The sequence below is a fragment of the Zophobas morio genome, unplaced genomic scaffold, assembly GCF_036711695.1.
Source record: "Zophobas morio isolate AGI-343-1 ecotype UQ-CSIRO unplaced genomic scaffold, CSIRO_AGI_Zmor_V1 ptg000007l, whole genome shotgun sequence".
Lineage (NCBI taxonomy): Eukaryota > Metazoa > Arthropoda > Insecta > Coleoptera > Tenebrionidae > Zophobas > Zophobas morio.
The window spans coordinates 10635540-10649824 of record NW_026972112.1 but is presented as its reverse complement, the minus strand read 5'-3'; the positions used below and the strand labels follow the sequence as shown (position 1 = coordinate 10649824).

The window sequence follows — 14285 nt, the reverse complement described above, 5'->3', positions numbered from 1 at the left end:
ATTGAAAAGTGTTTTTCTAAAGGAAAATGATTTTGGTTTTGTCAGGACAGGGAATAGTTTGGCAGTCCATATCGTCATGGCATTTTCAACATCATGAACAGGTTGACAAAAACTGACATGTAAGAGTTGCTATGAATCCCAGTAAACACAGTTGTGATGTTGACGTGTCAGGTACGTACTCACAAAAGAACAATAAGTACATCGCATGATTATGTCGTAACGATATACCTGGAACGTAAGCTATATAACATCACAATGGAGTACTCATGCTATGTAACAAACACGTAATGTTGACTACATTTACTAGATATCTCATTATTATGTCGCAGCAATATAGCTTGCATATAAGCATTTAAACATCACACTGTGGTACTCCTGTTATGTAACTAACACCTAATGTTAACTGCATTTACTAGATATCTCATTATTGTGTCGCAGCGATATAGTTGGCAGGTAAGCCTTGTAACATCACAATGGAGTACTACGGTTATGTAACCAATAAGTAATGTTAACTGTAGTTACTAGATATCTGATTAATATATATATATACATGCTTCGGAATGTTTTATTTTTATTAGTTAATTATGCAAAGTGTTTTTCAGTTGATTTTACAAAATGGCATGTTAAATCGAAAATTAACGTTTCTGACAGGGCAACAGCAAAAAACATTTAAAAACATACATATCGAGTATTATATAGCTCTATTTTATATTTATTATTTATGTTTGTGTTGCAGGTAAATAGTATATTCATAAACAAAAGATGCTGAGTCTTAAAAAAAGAAATTTCTTCTCTGTCTTAAATCTTACACAAGCGAGATGACGCCAGTAGTGAGTTGCTCTTAATTTTTTTTTTTTTCGTATTATATTTCCTGTAATTATATTTATTTATAATTTTATTTTTATATGTTCATAACGACCTGCGCTTTATAAAACAGAACAAGAGACTTAATGCGCATAGGTTATGATCAGAATTAAAAAATGTCCCATCTAACAGGTAATACGAATTAAGACTAGTAATGAGACATTATTTTTTAACCTCTGCCTATGCGTCACTGCCAAAAAGGAACAATTATACATATACAGAATTTTGAAATGAGCTCGAAAAATAAAATGATATATTTCATTATTTTATTAATTCTAATGCAAAATATGTTGATCGGCAACAAAAGCAACAAAAAGAAAAAAATCGAAATTAAAAAACTAATCTATTTCAAGGTCAGCGATATCGTTCTTAAATAAAAATGAATTAAATAATTTCTTCACTTTGATCGTAAGGAAAATAAATAATAATTTGAATACGAAACAATAATTGATCATCGAGTTTTGTGTATTGACTTTCGCATTCAGTTATAGGTATATCTGTTTAACATGAAATTTTCAAAAGTTTAGATTTTTCCAATGTAATCTTGGGCTCTAAAATAAACTGATAATGTATAATTATAATTGAGTATTTTCGTGGTTGATCTTTAAATTATTATTTATTCAAAAAATTCACTTAATTTCATATCCAATATGTAACTAACTGAAAACAGATAATAAAGCAGCAGATATGACGAAATAGTGTAGACTTTTTTTAATGTCGGTAATAGAGTGTATGTATAATAACTAGAGAGCGGAAAATATGCAGCAAAATTTTGGGAAATATGATCATATGACATGCATCAAATTTATGCAAATATGCAATAACTTTCTTAACATATGCAGAGATATGCAGTTGCACATGCACATGCTCCAAAAATAAAAAAAGCGTAATAACCGAACTAAATTTATTTACAAATTGCAAAAACACCTTACCTTTTATTACAAAAAATACATAAATTACATTGCAAAGTGTTTAATTAGATCTCACTGACAAATAAATGACATTTTTTAAGATAATATTCTTATACTCAAAAATAAATATAGGTAAACAGAACGAATTAAAAAATAGTAGTAATCGACTATTTAATTACTATTTTGGTAACAATTTATTTTTAAATATTTTTCGAAATATTCTAACAAAAATTTTTCCGGCGATTCTAAAGTATGTATTTGTAAATAAAAAAACTGCGTACTGCGTCCACAGATGTAAAAATACTTATCGGATTAGAGCAGGCACAACAAAACACAGTTCCTTCTTGAAGAATAAGTTCAGGAAAAGGTTTAATTCATAAATTAATTTGAGTTATCTACACACTGACACACATCTCTATCGCTTTAAATACTTAAATGCAAACTCACGATGAAAAATAATAGGATAACGTCCCTTCGACCACCATAAAACATACCATTAATACACTTAAGTAACGAACAAAAATATTGAAATGAACGGTATTTCCAAAAGTAATTAGGACCCGAATTTACCTGGAAGGATGGCTTAACACCCAGTGGTTCCTCCAAACTACCATAAAACCCAAACCTCTCCCAGTTATTAATTAGCATAATTCGTTCACATATTAAATATCAAGATTTATATGCAAAAAATAACGGATATGCAAATTTCATAAAATCCGCTCTCTAATAATAACCAATACATCGGGTATGTTTCTGTTGTTGTCTTCGTTCGACACCACTGTACAGTATTTAAGCAGGTATACGTTTCCGCCCCTAAAATCCCACGTACCGCATTCTTTGCCGACGTAAATACAGTACCTGGAATGAAAACAGTAACAGAAATAGTTTTACAACACCTTATCAAAATTTAAAAAAACCACTATGGTATTATTTGAAATTTATTGTTAAAGATTATATGGTCAATTAGATGTGGGTCGTCGTATTCTTTAAAAAGTGACCTTCGTCAGTGAGTTCGTAATGCTTAATTAATAATTATATTTAGAGCGAAAAATACAACGGCTTTATTAGAAATATACCAAAGACAAGTTTTTTTCATTGTAATAATTTCTAAGAATTATTTCTGTAAACTTGTTCACTTGAAATGTTATTTTGTAAGTACCTGCTTGGCAAATTATAAATAGAACATCTGTAAGGTGACCAGATTTCAAAAGTCCGAAATCGGAACATTAGTTTCCATTTCCATCGTAATCTGATATATAACTGCTTTGAAAATTTTTAGTTGTAATATACTAACAGTACTGACATCTGCTGACAACCGTATCGATACAAGTTTTGTTCCCAATTTTTCACAAAATAAAATTACTATTCATGAAAATTAGTGATTTATCCAAGGATTTATCTTTATTCTTATCAGATTTATAGAAATCGGAACATTCACGGAACGAATGTTTTAATCGGAACATTTATTGGACGAAATTTGAAATCGGAATTATTAGAGTATTGAAATCGGTACAGTTCCGATCAAATCGGAACGTCTGGTCACCTTAAACATCTGGGGTAATATAGGGAAGACCCAACGACACAAACAAAGCCATAAAAATTCTTTGCCCATTGTCCCTGAAACGGGACAAGGTTTTGAAGAGTTCATTCGTCGAATTTTGATTTTATAAAGACGTTTATAAAGCGATGATGAGTAGCAAAAAAACTAGAGAGTGGTTAATTTTGATATTATTAAATTTATTTTATCTAATGAAAAAATAACGCTCAACTTCTGCATTTACTATCCACCGGATGTTTGGGGGGTGCAGTCGGACCTTTGTTGGTTTGGTTTGTCTATGAGTCGGACGATCCCTTTTTTCCGTATTTATGGTTATTGCACTTCACACTCACAGTGAAGCTGTCGAATTCCATTTGGCCATTTGGTTCACAACCACCGAACCTTTCTCGTGAATCCGTAACTCACTTCATTTTTAATGCAGTTTTGTGAAAATTGTGCCATTCATTCATTTACACTAAGTAGGTAAGTTAATATAATTCTAATGAAGTAATCATTTTAATTTTTACATTCTTCTGTTGTTTTTGATAACTGTACGTAAATAACAACAACAGTTTTTTCAGACAAGCTGGAAATACCACCATTAATCACTGAAGATACTCCCGCTGATTTTGAAGAACTTACGGTGATTGTTTTTGAATGTGAGGCGCTTTGCCACAACATGTTGCAAAGGTATGTTACTGCAATTTTTTATGAACAAGGTGCTAATGAACATAATTTTACTCTAGACTTGAAACAAATACAAAAAATATGTGCGAAACAAAAGAAATTCTAAAGGAAACGAGTGAACAAATTTCCAATATGAAAACGTCATCAAATGTGACAAATCAAAAAGAAAACAGTAATAGAAGATATGCCGCCAAGACCACAGGTAAACAAATTTTGAGGAATTAGAAGATTATCTCTGCCTACTACAACAAGCAGGCTTCTTTGTAAGTTAAAAAAATACAATTAGTCCAGTCAAATTAGCGATCAACCTCGGAATGAGAGATAATAAGCTGAATTTTCGTATATACCTTCATTTTAGCGTTCTAAAAGTTGTCTCAAAAGTCTCATAAAATCTCGTGTCTGCGTCGTAAGTTATTCAAGGTCAAAGGTCAAGAAAAACATTATTTTGCGATTATCTCGGTTTCTATTGCTCTAATGATGTTAACACCTATTATCATAATTGTAGAGCACAACTTTGGGACAAATTTTATTTGAAACATTTTTTGATACACTTAATCGTTTTTTAGATAGAGGGCAGTGGGCGCGCAGCCTTCATCCATACATACTGTAATGCAATCAACCGTGAATATCTGTGAATACTACCTTGAATTTTGAAAAATTTGTATTATTTATCAGTTAATAACATTTTGCATATTTTCAATACATTTATTTAATGATACTTACCTACTTTGTGTAATTAAAAACTCTTTAAATGACATATTTATTGTAAGTATATCTTAGGTTAGATTATTATATATCTGAAAGTTATATTAATTTTTTCAAAGTAAATTTTAAGGAAGTAAAACGAGTTAATATATTTTAATTTTATCTTTATTCAGCAGCTGTACATTTCTTACGATTGAAATTAGATTGCAGTGAAAATCTATAAATTTTTAATAATTTAAAGAACAAAAGTATCAATTTTCTTCTTCTTCACCGTCATCTTCTGGACGTTCGGGAATTTCTGTTTCATCATCGTCATCTTCGGTGCCCTGAATTGTTGTTTCCAGACCTTCCAGTTATAATCATGATAGAAAAATAAGTATTAAAAACTTACACGTTTTAAAGATATAAATAAATTGAGATATACAATAAATATTTCATTAAATGAGTTTTTAATTACACAAAGTAGGTAAGTATTATTCTATGAATATATTGAAAATATGTAAAATGTTATTAAATACAATGTATTAATTGATTAATAATACAAATTCAAAATTCAAGGTAGTATTCACAGATATTCACGGTTGATTGCATTACAGTACGTATGGATGAGCGCTGCGCGCTCACTGTCCTCTATCTCAAAAACGATTGAGCGCATGAAAAAATATTTCAAATAAAATTTGTCCCAAATTTTGTGCTCTACAATTATGATAATAATTATTAACATCATTGGAGAACAATAGAAACTGAGATAATTGCAAAAAACTGTTTTTCTTGACCTTTGACCTTGAATAACTTACGACGCATACACGAGATTTTATGAGACTTTTGAGACAACTTTTAGAACGCCAAAATTAAGGCGTATACAAAAATTCAGCTTATTGTCTCTCATTCCGAGGTTGATCAATTTTTTATGCTAAAATGACTGGACTAAATATATTTATATGTACTTACATATAACATAATCTTGGATATTATATACAGGTAGATGCCTGTAATACTATAACACTTTTTAGGAACCTAGTAAACATGACACATTTCGCTTAACACGTTACATACATAGTGGGTTGCAGAAAAGTCTTATAGTGAAGCAGCCTGTATGTTATACATACGCGGTGACTTCCAAATAGATTGGGAAAAAAAATCCTTTAATTGTCACACGGATTCAAAGTAATTAAATTGCTGCTCCAGTTTCAAGAAACAAATACGGAACATCTTGTTAAATGTAAATGATGCGGCAATGATTTATTGAGTTTCCATTGTGACTAATTTTTTTCTTTATTTTTGTTGTGTGTTGCTTAGATGAAAACAAATGGCACTGAATGAGGTGTAGATCTTGATATATTTTTTTCCCCTGAATTAGGACTAGATAAAAGAAATTACTTAAAATTTTCTCTAGTTCGTGATCTTGTGGTTTTATTTTCCGAACTTATTTCAGAGTCACTCGATATATACACATAAAAATATTTTCTTCTTTTCTTATTTCAGGAACTGCTATTGTCCCAGATAGGTGGTAATGGGAAAAAGAACAATGTGGGGCGTATATTAAAAAAAAAAATCAGCGAATTTGCTGTAGCTTGTTTGTTCGGTAGGAAAATTCCGAAATGGCTGGGACAAAAACAATGAATATTATGAAAGGTATTTTTTTTTTGCAATAAATATAATTATTACAATTTTTATTTTTGAAGAAATTACAATGAAGACCCATTCCGCAATAGAAAAAGAAGTAGAACAACGCTGCTCAGAGTGGCTAAGGCATTCTAGTCAACGCCTGAAGAAAGAAAAAACAACGACAGTTTATAGTTTCTGTGTCTTTTTTTAAGTGTAAATTATATTGTATTATTTTCGAATTAGGAAATCATATATATATTTATTTATTTATATTATGAATTTATATTAATTTTTGTATTTTATTACTTATTACATATTATATTTTTTCAAACATTGAATAAAATAATAATTTACTGTAAGCTCTAAATTTTACTCTCCATATCCATATCCCTAAATGGTAACTAGACTTTCTGAAATGCCTATTCATATCGCATAGATCATGTTAATAAAATATACTGAGAGTCATATGTTTACGATGTTGCGATATATACGTAACGTCTATGTCCATTCAATACGTTATATTGGCGTTTAAAATAAAACGTAACAGATACATCAAAATATAGAGAATCTAGCGACATACTAACACAACGTTATGATGATGTACCAGCGAGCACGTCTCTAGTCTGAAACAATGTGGATGTCACCAGTATGTTACAAGCATGGGTCACTGTTGATTACATTACATAGCACAGGGAAAGCAAATGTACGCAGTTTGGGATGTAACAGCTAACAAGATCGTAGACAGAGTTAAGTGGCATTAACATCGCTAAGACGTAACTGTGTTTACTGGGATGAATATAAATTTTGTAAACCATTTTAGTTGTGTAGCTTTTCTAAATTTACGTCTATGTATAAGTCACAATTGGACATGGGTATTAATTGATTATTAAATAATTAACATTCTTTTGTCTTTCAGGTTTCTAATCTAATCCAATCCTGTCTATTTTTTGTCTTCTTTTTTCTTTCTTTTTATCTCTATTCTTATCTTTTTTGCTGCTTCATTGCAATATTTTTTTTAAAGTCAATTTTTTTGTGTGCTTATATGTATCTGCGAATGTTCTTTGATCACATTTGTTCCCTCTTGTTCAAAACATGCTGATTCTTTCTGTTGACTGTTAATTCCGTTACTACCACACTGACTTTCTTGTTATTCTCTGGATTCTTAAAAATCAATTCTTCAGCATTTTTCGTTATTTCTTATTTATTACATACTTCAATATATGTTTCTGACATTTAAGTAGATCTTAAAATTACATATTAAACTTCTAAGCACAAGGCAATATTTCAAATACTTAATGGTGTCCACAAAATTAATATTTTAACACAGATGACCTTCACACCGGTAATGTCCTCTGCCCACGTCAACCCTTCGTCAATTAGCGCTCGAAGGTTCGCAACTCAAAATACACCGAAAAGGTTGTGCCTTTTAAATGTTCCTTTTGTTTTAAGCTTTGTCATTCTGGTGGGGTCTCCGCGCGTTGTTAAATTCCGAAGCAAACTTCAGCTTCATAGTACACACCAAAAACAGAAAGTAAACAAAGACGAAAAGAGTCGAAACGTTCTCATCGAATACCGGTACAAAATTTCTCCTAATAATAATAATAATTTTATTTTTGTGTTGATATCACGTATGTGCGTATACTGTCAAGAACAAAATAAATATATTAATTATTACAAAAACATATTTTTCACAAAAGAAATTTTCTAACAAACAATAGGCTTTCTCCAAAAGATTTTGGACCATTTGTTTCTTTAAAAAAACCTTGCCCCTTTTTTGTAAGGTTCTTTAATTTTTTGTGTGTTTTCTTCGCTGTTCTTTTCCAAGGTAGGTAATTTTTATGTCTCTTCACAGCATGTCTTTAACTACCCACTTACAGAGACCAGTATTTGATGGTTAAAAAGGAACCATATTTTAATATAAATTATGTTTTTTTAATCTTGATGTTTGAATAAAATACGACAAGAACTACAGATTTGAAAGAACATAAATGAAGTTTTTCGAACAGATTTTAAGAACGTTGATCTTTTTATAGAAATCAAGTTTACTTGTATTATGTGAGGAGATGAGTTTGTGCGACCTTAAGAATGCTTGAAAAGAGTAACCTTTGTTTAGATCAATTTAAGAATTTAAAAAAAATATGGTGAAGTTAAAAAAAACTTTATATATGAAATAATATATTTAACAGAAATAATCCACGTCTTTAAATATCTTGACATTTGGACAAAATAGTACAAGAATTACATATTTGAACGACCATAGTTGACAGTTTTTCGAACAGACTAGTCTTTAATTTTTTTTTAAAGAAGCAGGTTAGTTTGTATTTTTCGAGATATTTTAAAAATAAGAGTGGTTTCGTGATTCTGAGTAAATTTTCGGCCTGAATGACCCAATACTATTATTTTTATTATTGCAGTTGGCGCAGTCGGTGGGATGCCAAAAATCGATTCGTCCAGAAAATTTAAAAAACGAAGTTTGCGTCCTCTCCTCCCCTTTATTAAATCACTTACGCGTTCGGCGCGAGAGGACACGAACCCATTTCTCTTGCTTGACTGACCAATCTCGAGCCAAACTCCGCGAAAGGAAACGCTTCCCAGTATCGGAAGCTCATAAGTGAACGCTGCAGATGTCCACCGCCAGATAATAAATTCTCGGCTTGTTCATCTCCAGCACTTGTGGTGAGACAAAACCAATCTCGTGGCGATGTCAATTTTCGACGAGCAGCCTGATCCTTAAATAATGGTTTCCCGCACACGACGTTGCGGATTTGTCGCAAAAACTCGACGCTGTCGTACAAGATCATGGCCGTGTTAAACGCCGTCATATCCGGTCAATTAATCTGTCGAAAAAATGCTTTGTTTCGTAGTCGCGGTTATCTGCTTTAAAGATCGACCCGAGTTACGCGATTAAAGATCGGATCCTGAAAGCTTTCTGAAGTTGTTTCATAATGGGCGCACGCAGTCGCAAGTTTTGCGGGAAGTTTTTCTTGTTTCTTGCGGGCTGATAAATTTTTGAATAGGTGTAGGCGAGTTTCGGTGTTTCATATTTTTGCGGGATAAGTGAAATGGGAGTGTCAATAGCAGAATGGAGTTTAGACTGTTGGCGCTATCATCGCCAGCACCGACATGCTACAATAAATATGGATTCGTGTTTTCACTTCCATTACCATAAACTGTGTAAATAGCAACATCGGGAGGAACGATGCATTAAAGTGCAAAGTGCCAAATACTCTCTCAGCATATTTTTATTGCGGTGCTAGTTTAGTATGAACTATGAGCGAAAGGTTGCGCGCTGCGCATAGCGGAAAGGGAGAAAATTTGACATGACGTGAAAAGTGTACACGTGTTAGCTCAGCTTTAAAGCGCTAAACTTCAGCGATGGCTATAGAAATATGGCTATTAAGGTTAAGTTCGAATGCTAGTTCATTAATTTTTTTAGTTCTGCTGATGGATTTTCTACAAAACAAAAGTTGAATTGAAAAATGTGTCGTTCAAATTTTGTTTGTATTTTATTTGACATTTATAATATATTACTTTGCATCTTGACAACAATATCGGTTTTCTGTAAATAACGCAAATATACCTCATTTCTCGCGTCGTTGAGTTTTATACCACCCTCTCATTTTAGAAACGAATGTAAACTTTTGCAGCAATCCCATTTATTGCTGCTAAATGTTTAGTTGGTTGCATAAACTGCGGCATATTGAATTAAAACTAGTGACAATTTTATGGACACAAAGTAAAAAAAAATCGTTTATAATGATATCGCAGATTCTTTAAGTAAGTTGAAAATAAATGTTCACCGTCACTCGTCTCTTTATATTTTTGAAAATGTTCCGTAATGCTTCTACATTTACGCGTACAATGTGATATTTCATTCTGTAGTTCTTGTAAATTATTAAATTTCCCTTTAAATATTTGATCACCGTCTTTGGTCATTCTCCTCTGGATTGTTTTTTGCCACTAGACGGTATTAAAACGTCTGGTCGTCGGTGTTCTTAGTATACAAGTATCTCCAGGTTATTTCGTTATTTCCTCCCCTTAGGCGTTCTCGCTCAATTACTTTTGTTTCTCTAAATTTATTTTTCTTGAAATTTGTCTTTCCAATATATCAAGGGTAATTCTTTTTTTCGGTTCATGACACGAACATGTAGTAGCATTAGTTTGATCAACGTTAAGTTCATGTAAATTCAGGCTTCTTGGGATTCTGATAAAGCTGTTTGCTTTATTTTAGTTAATTTTTTGTTTTTTTTTCTTCAAATATTTTATTAATCTGTATTACTCTTAGGCGACTATTTTGCTCTTCTTTGTGCATTCTGTATTTTTTATTAAAGCTACACAGAATCTGTAAGTTCCGTTTTTGCCAATAGTAATTTATAGACTGGACTAAATCATTCGTCTGCTCTTTCAGAAATTTTCTTCTGTGTCTTCACTCGAACTCTCCTCTACTTCTTTCTCTGTTAAATCGCTTTTGAATTATTTTGCTCTATTTACTTACTTTTGCACATTTGTACAAATTGTGGGGTATTTTCAAGAGCCTTCTTTCTTTTTACTTTCCGAGCGTAAGCTAAGTAATTATAGTAATTCGGTCCATTGAGCGACTTGCCACTTTCATGTTTTCTCGACGTTTTATAACCCATAGAGCACGAAAAAAGTGATCTCTCGTTTCCGTCTGTCTGTCTGTCCGTCTGTCTGTCTGTCTGTCTGTCTGTCTGTCTGTCTGCCTGTCTGTCGGCTTAGCGTCTGTGCCGATTTTTATTAGACATGTATTCTTTGAAACTATTGAACCGATCCTTGTCAAATTTTATATGCATGTAGGAATATTATGTAGATGCTTAAACGCTAATCAAAATTTGGCTAATCATCCTTACCGAAAATTAACATACTTATGGTATACCAATCCGCTTTGAGTACTTTCCTTAAACGTCCAAATTTTCGTAAACACATTGGCAAAATATAATAACATTTTACTAGTAACACGGGATATAACGTTTTGTTATTATTATTATTATTATTATTATTATTTAATTAAATTGCCCAACGGAGAAAATTCCATTTACAGGGCAAGGTTAGAAGTAATGAATATTAACAAACAAACAAGAAAATTGGTGAAAGAATTCAATGTAACTAACACAGCAAGAAGTGTTCACGAATCCTATTGAAGGAATTTAATCTAAAAATATCTACAACGTGTTCAATATTTTCGTAATTTGTAATCATTCGATAGATAGGAGAGTTAGATAGAATGTTCGTTTTGAACTTTGATATAAAGAAAATATTATGAAGCCTTTTATTAAATGCTGGAACTGCAAAGTTTATATTATTTAGTAGCTCTGGACTATCGATTAGGTAGTGAATTAATTTAAATAAGAAAATTACAGAAAAATACGATCGCCTGGAAGACAGAAATGGGAGGTTTATACGTTTAAGAAGTAAATCTTCTGGGTAACCTCGAGGTGGATAAACACCGTCCATCAAGAATAATGCAGATTTAGCAAAACGACGTTGCACTTTCTCAATTGATCTTATGTGTATATTATAATTAGGTGACCACACGACACTCGCGTATTCCAACTTTGGACGAACAAACGTCTTGTATAATAAGATGAAAACATTAACATCAGAGAAATGTTTTGCATTTCTTGTGACAAAACCCAAACACTTGAAGGCGGAGGACACAATTGTATTTACGTGTTCACGAAAGTTTAATTCACAGTCAAAGGTCACTCCCAGATCCTTATGTGAGTTACGTCTCTCTAACGCAGTACACTCAACTGTGTAGTTAAATATTATCGGATTTTTTTTCTTTGTAAATGACATCGAATAGCATTTCTTTAAATTTAGCGGTAGATTATTAAGAGTACACCATTCGTTAGTTTTTAGGATATTATTTTGCAGTCTAACACAGTCCTCAATGCTATCAATTTTCAAAAACAATTTAAGGTCGTCTGCAAACAATAAGTAGTTGACATTCAAATCACATACAATATCATTGACAAACAATACAAAAAGCATAGGGCCCAAAACAGATCCCTGAGGGACACCAGAAGACTGTTCAAAATTATGAGATCTATATCCATGACATTGTACATATTGATACCTATCCTTTAAGTAAGATTTAAAGAGATTCGTCAGACCATTTGAAAATCCATACGACTTCATTTTAGATAATAATATTTGGTGATCTATTCGGTCAAACGCCTTCGAAAAATCCGTGTAGACCACGTCCACCTGACCCGACCTGTCAATATTCTCACAAAGATGTTGTGTCAATGAAACTAAATTTGTAACAGTGGACCTACCAGCCATAAATCCGTGTTGGTGGATGGATATCATACTAGCTATGTGATTATATATTCTCTTATGGAGTATTAACTCAAAGACCTTACAGAAATTGTTAATGATAGCAATCGGTCTGTAGTTTTCAACTTCAGATTTATTCCCTTTCTTAAAGATGGGACAAACACGTGACGTCTTCCAGCTGTCAGGAAAAACCGCAGAACTAATTATTTTATTGAAAATTGATGTTAATGGTCCTAGAAAAATGTGCTTACAGTCAGATATTAGAAAAGCAGGAATTAAGTCTGGGCCAGCTACCATGGTAGGTTTTATGTTATTTAGAGCCTGTAATACTTCAGCCTGCGTAATACTGGATAACGATAACACATTCAATGAGTCAAGATTCATATCAGGGTAGTCACTACAAAGGGGATCAGAGAAAGAACTCGAGAAATACTTCGCAAAACCGTTAGCTATCTTCTGAGGGCTATCTAAACTAGAGGACCCATAACTCATAACACTTGGTAAACCACCAGACCGGGAGATTTTGTTCATATATGAAAACAGCTTTTTTGGATTCGTTTTTATATTATCCTTAATTACTTGTAGGTAATTGGAATAGGCATCACGTATCTCCCTTTTCAATTCAGACCGTAGTTGTTTAAATTTATTACCGTATTCTTCGTCACCAGTGGCTTTATACCTTTTCCACAATTTATACTTTTGTTTAAGACGCAAAATGATGTTTTTATTGTACCATTCAGGAAAAGCTCCCATAGAGTTATTTTTATAGGGAATATGTTGTGCAAAGATTATCATTAGTTGGTCGTAGAAGACATTGACCATGTCATTGCTGTCCAAAACCGTATTTAAAAAGTTCCAATCTACCTTTAATAAAGCAGCATAAAGACCCACAAAATTGGCCTTTTTAAAGTTAAACTCATTTAGGTTTGTGGCGCAGGATTTTATAGTTTTTGATGTTTCAAAACTAATTCCAATTTCTAATGCAGGGTGATGTTTGTCCTCCGGTAAGATTATTTCACTAGCTTTGCAAACTGTAGGAAATTTATTACTAAACACCAAGTCGAGAAGTCTACCCATTGAATTTGCAATACGATTAAATTGTTTTAATTCAAAATAGTTAATCAAGTTATTAATAATATCAAACTTTACGGAGTGTGTATTACATTCTTCACAATTAAGAAATTCCGAGATATTAAAGTCACCAATAACTATAAGATCAGACCCATATATGCAATTCAATGACATGAGTATATCAGAGAACACAGCAAAATTATCACAGGTACTGTTCGGTGGTATATACACAGTGAGTATATATATAATTCGATGTTCAAAAAATACCTTAACAAGAAGTAAATCAACATGAGGAATATCACCGAGATTATCAGTAATTAAATCTAGTTCAATTTTTATGCCCGTTAATATTTTAGATCTTAGTGCTAGTAACACACCACCACCTCTTTTCCCAGTTGAACGATCACTTCGAAAGACACTGAAATTAGATAGATCAAAAAGTTCACCATTCATTATACTGTCATTAAGCCATGTTTCAGACAAAGCTAATATATCATAAAAGATAGATTGAGATGCTAGCAAGATTTGACTGGTTTTGGTACCAAGTCCACGTACATTCTGATAATACATCGTAAGAGAGCATTTTCTAACACAAAGTAAAT

At 32.2% G+C, this 14285-nt stretch overlaps 1 protein-coding gene and 1 long non-coding RNA gene across 3 annotated transcripts in view; one reads left to right on the top strand and one right to left on the bottom strand.

Annotated features, from left to right (window-relative positions):
* Window positions 1–14285, bottom strand: part of LOC135124509 (nephrin) — a 336173-nt gene that overhangs the window by 157684 nt on the left and 164204 nt on the right. The window lies entirely within an intron of this gene.
* Window positions 4092–6507, top strand: LOC135124093 (uncharacterized). The gene is made up of 3 exons (XR_010279755.1): window positions 4092–4262; window positions 6190–6339; window positions 6390–6507. It is a non-coding gene; the product is annotated as an uncharacterized LOC135124093 (long non-coding RNA).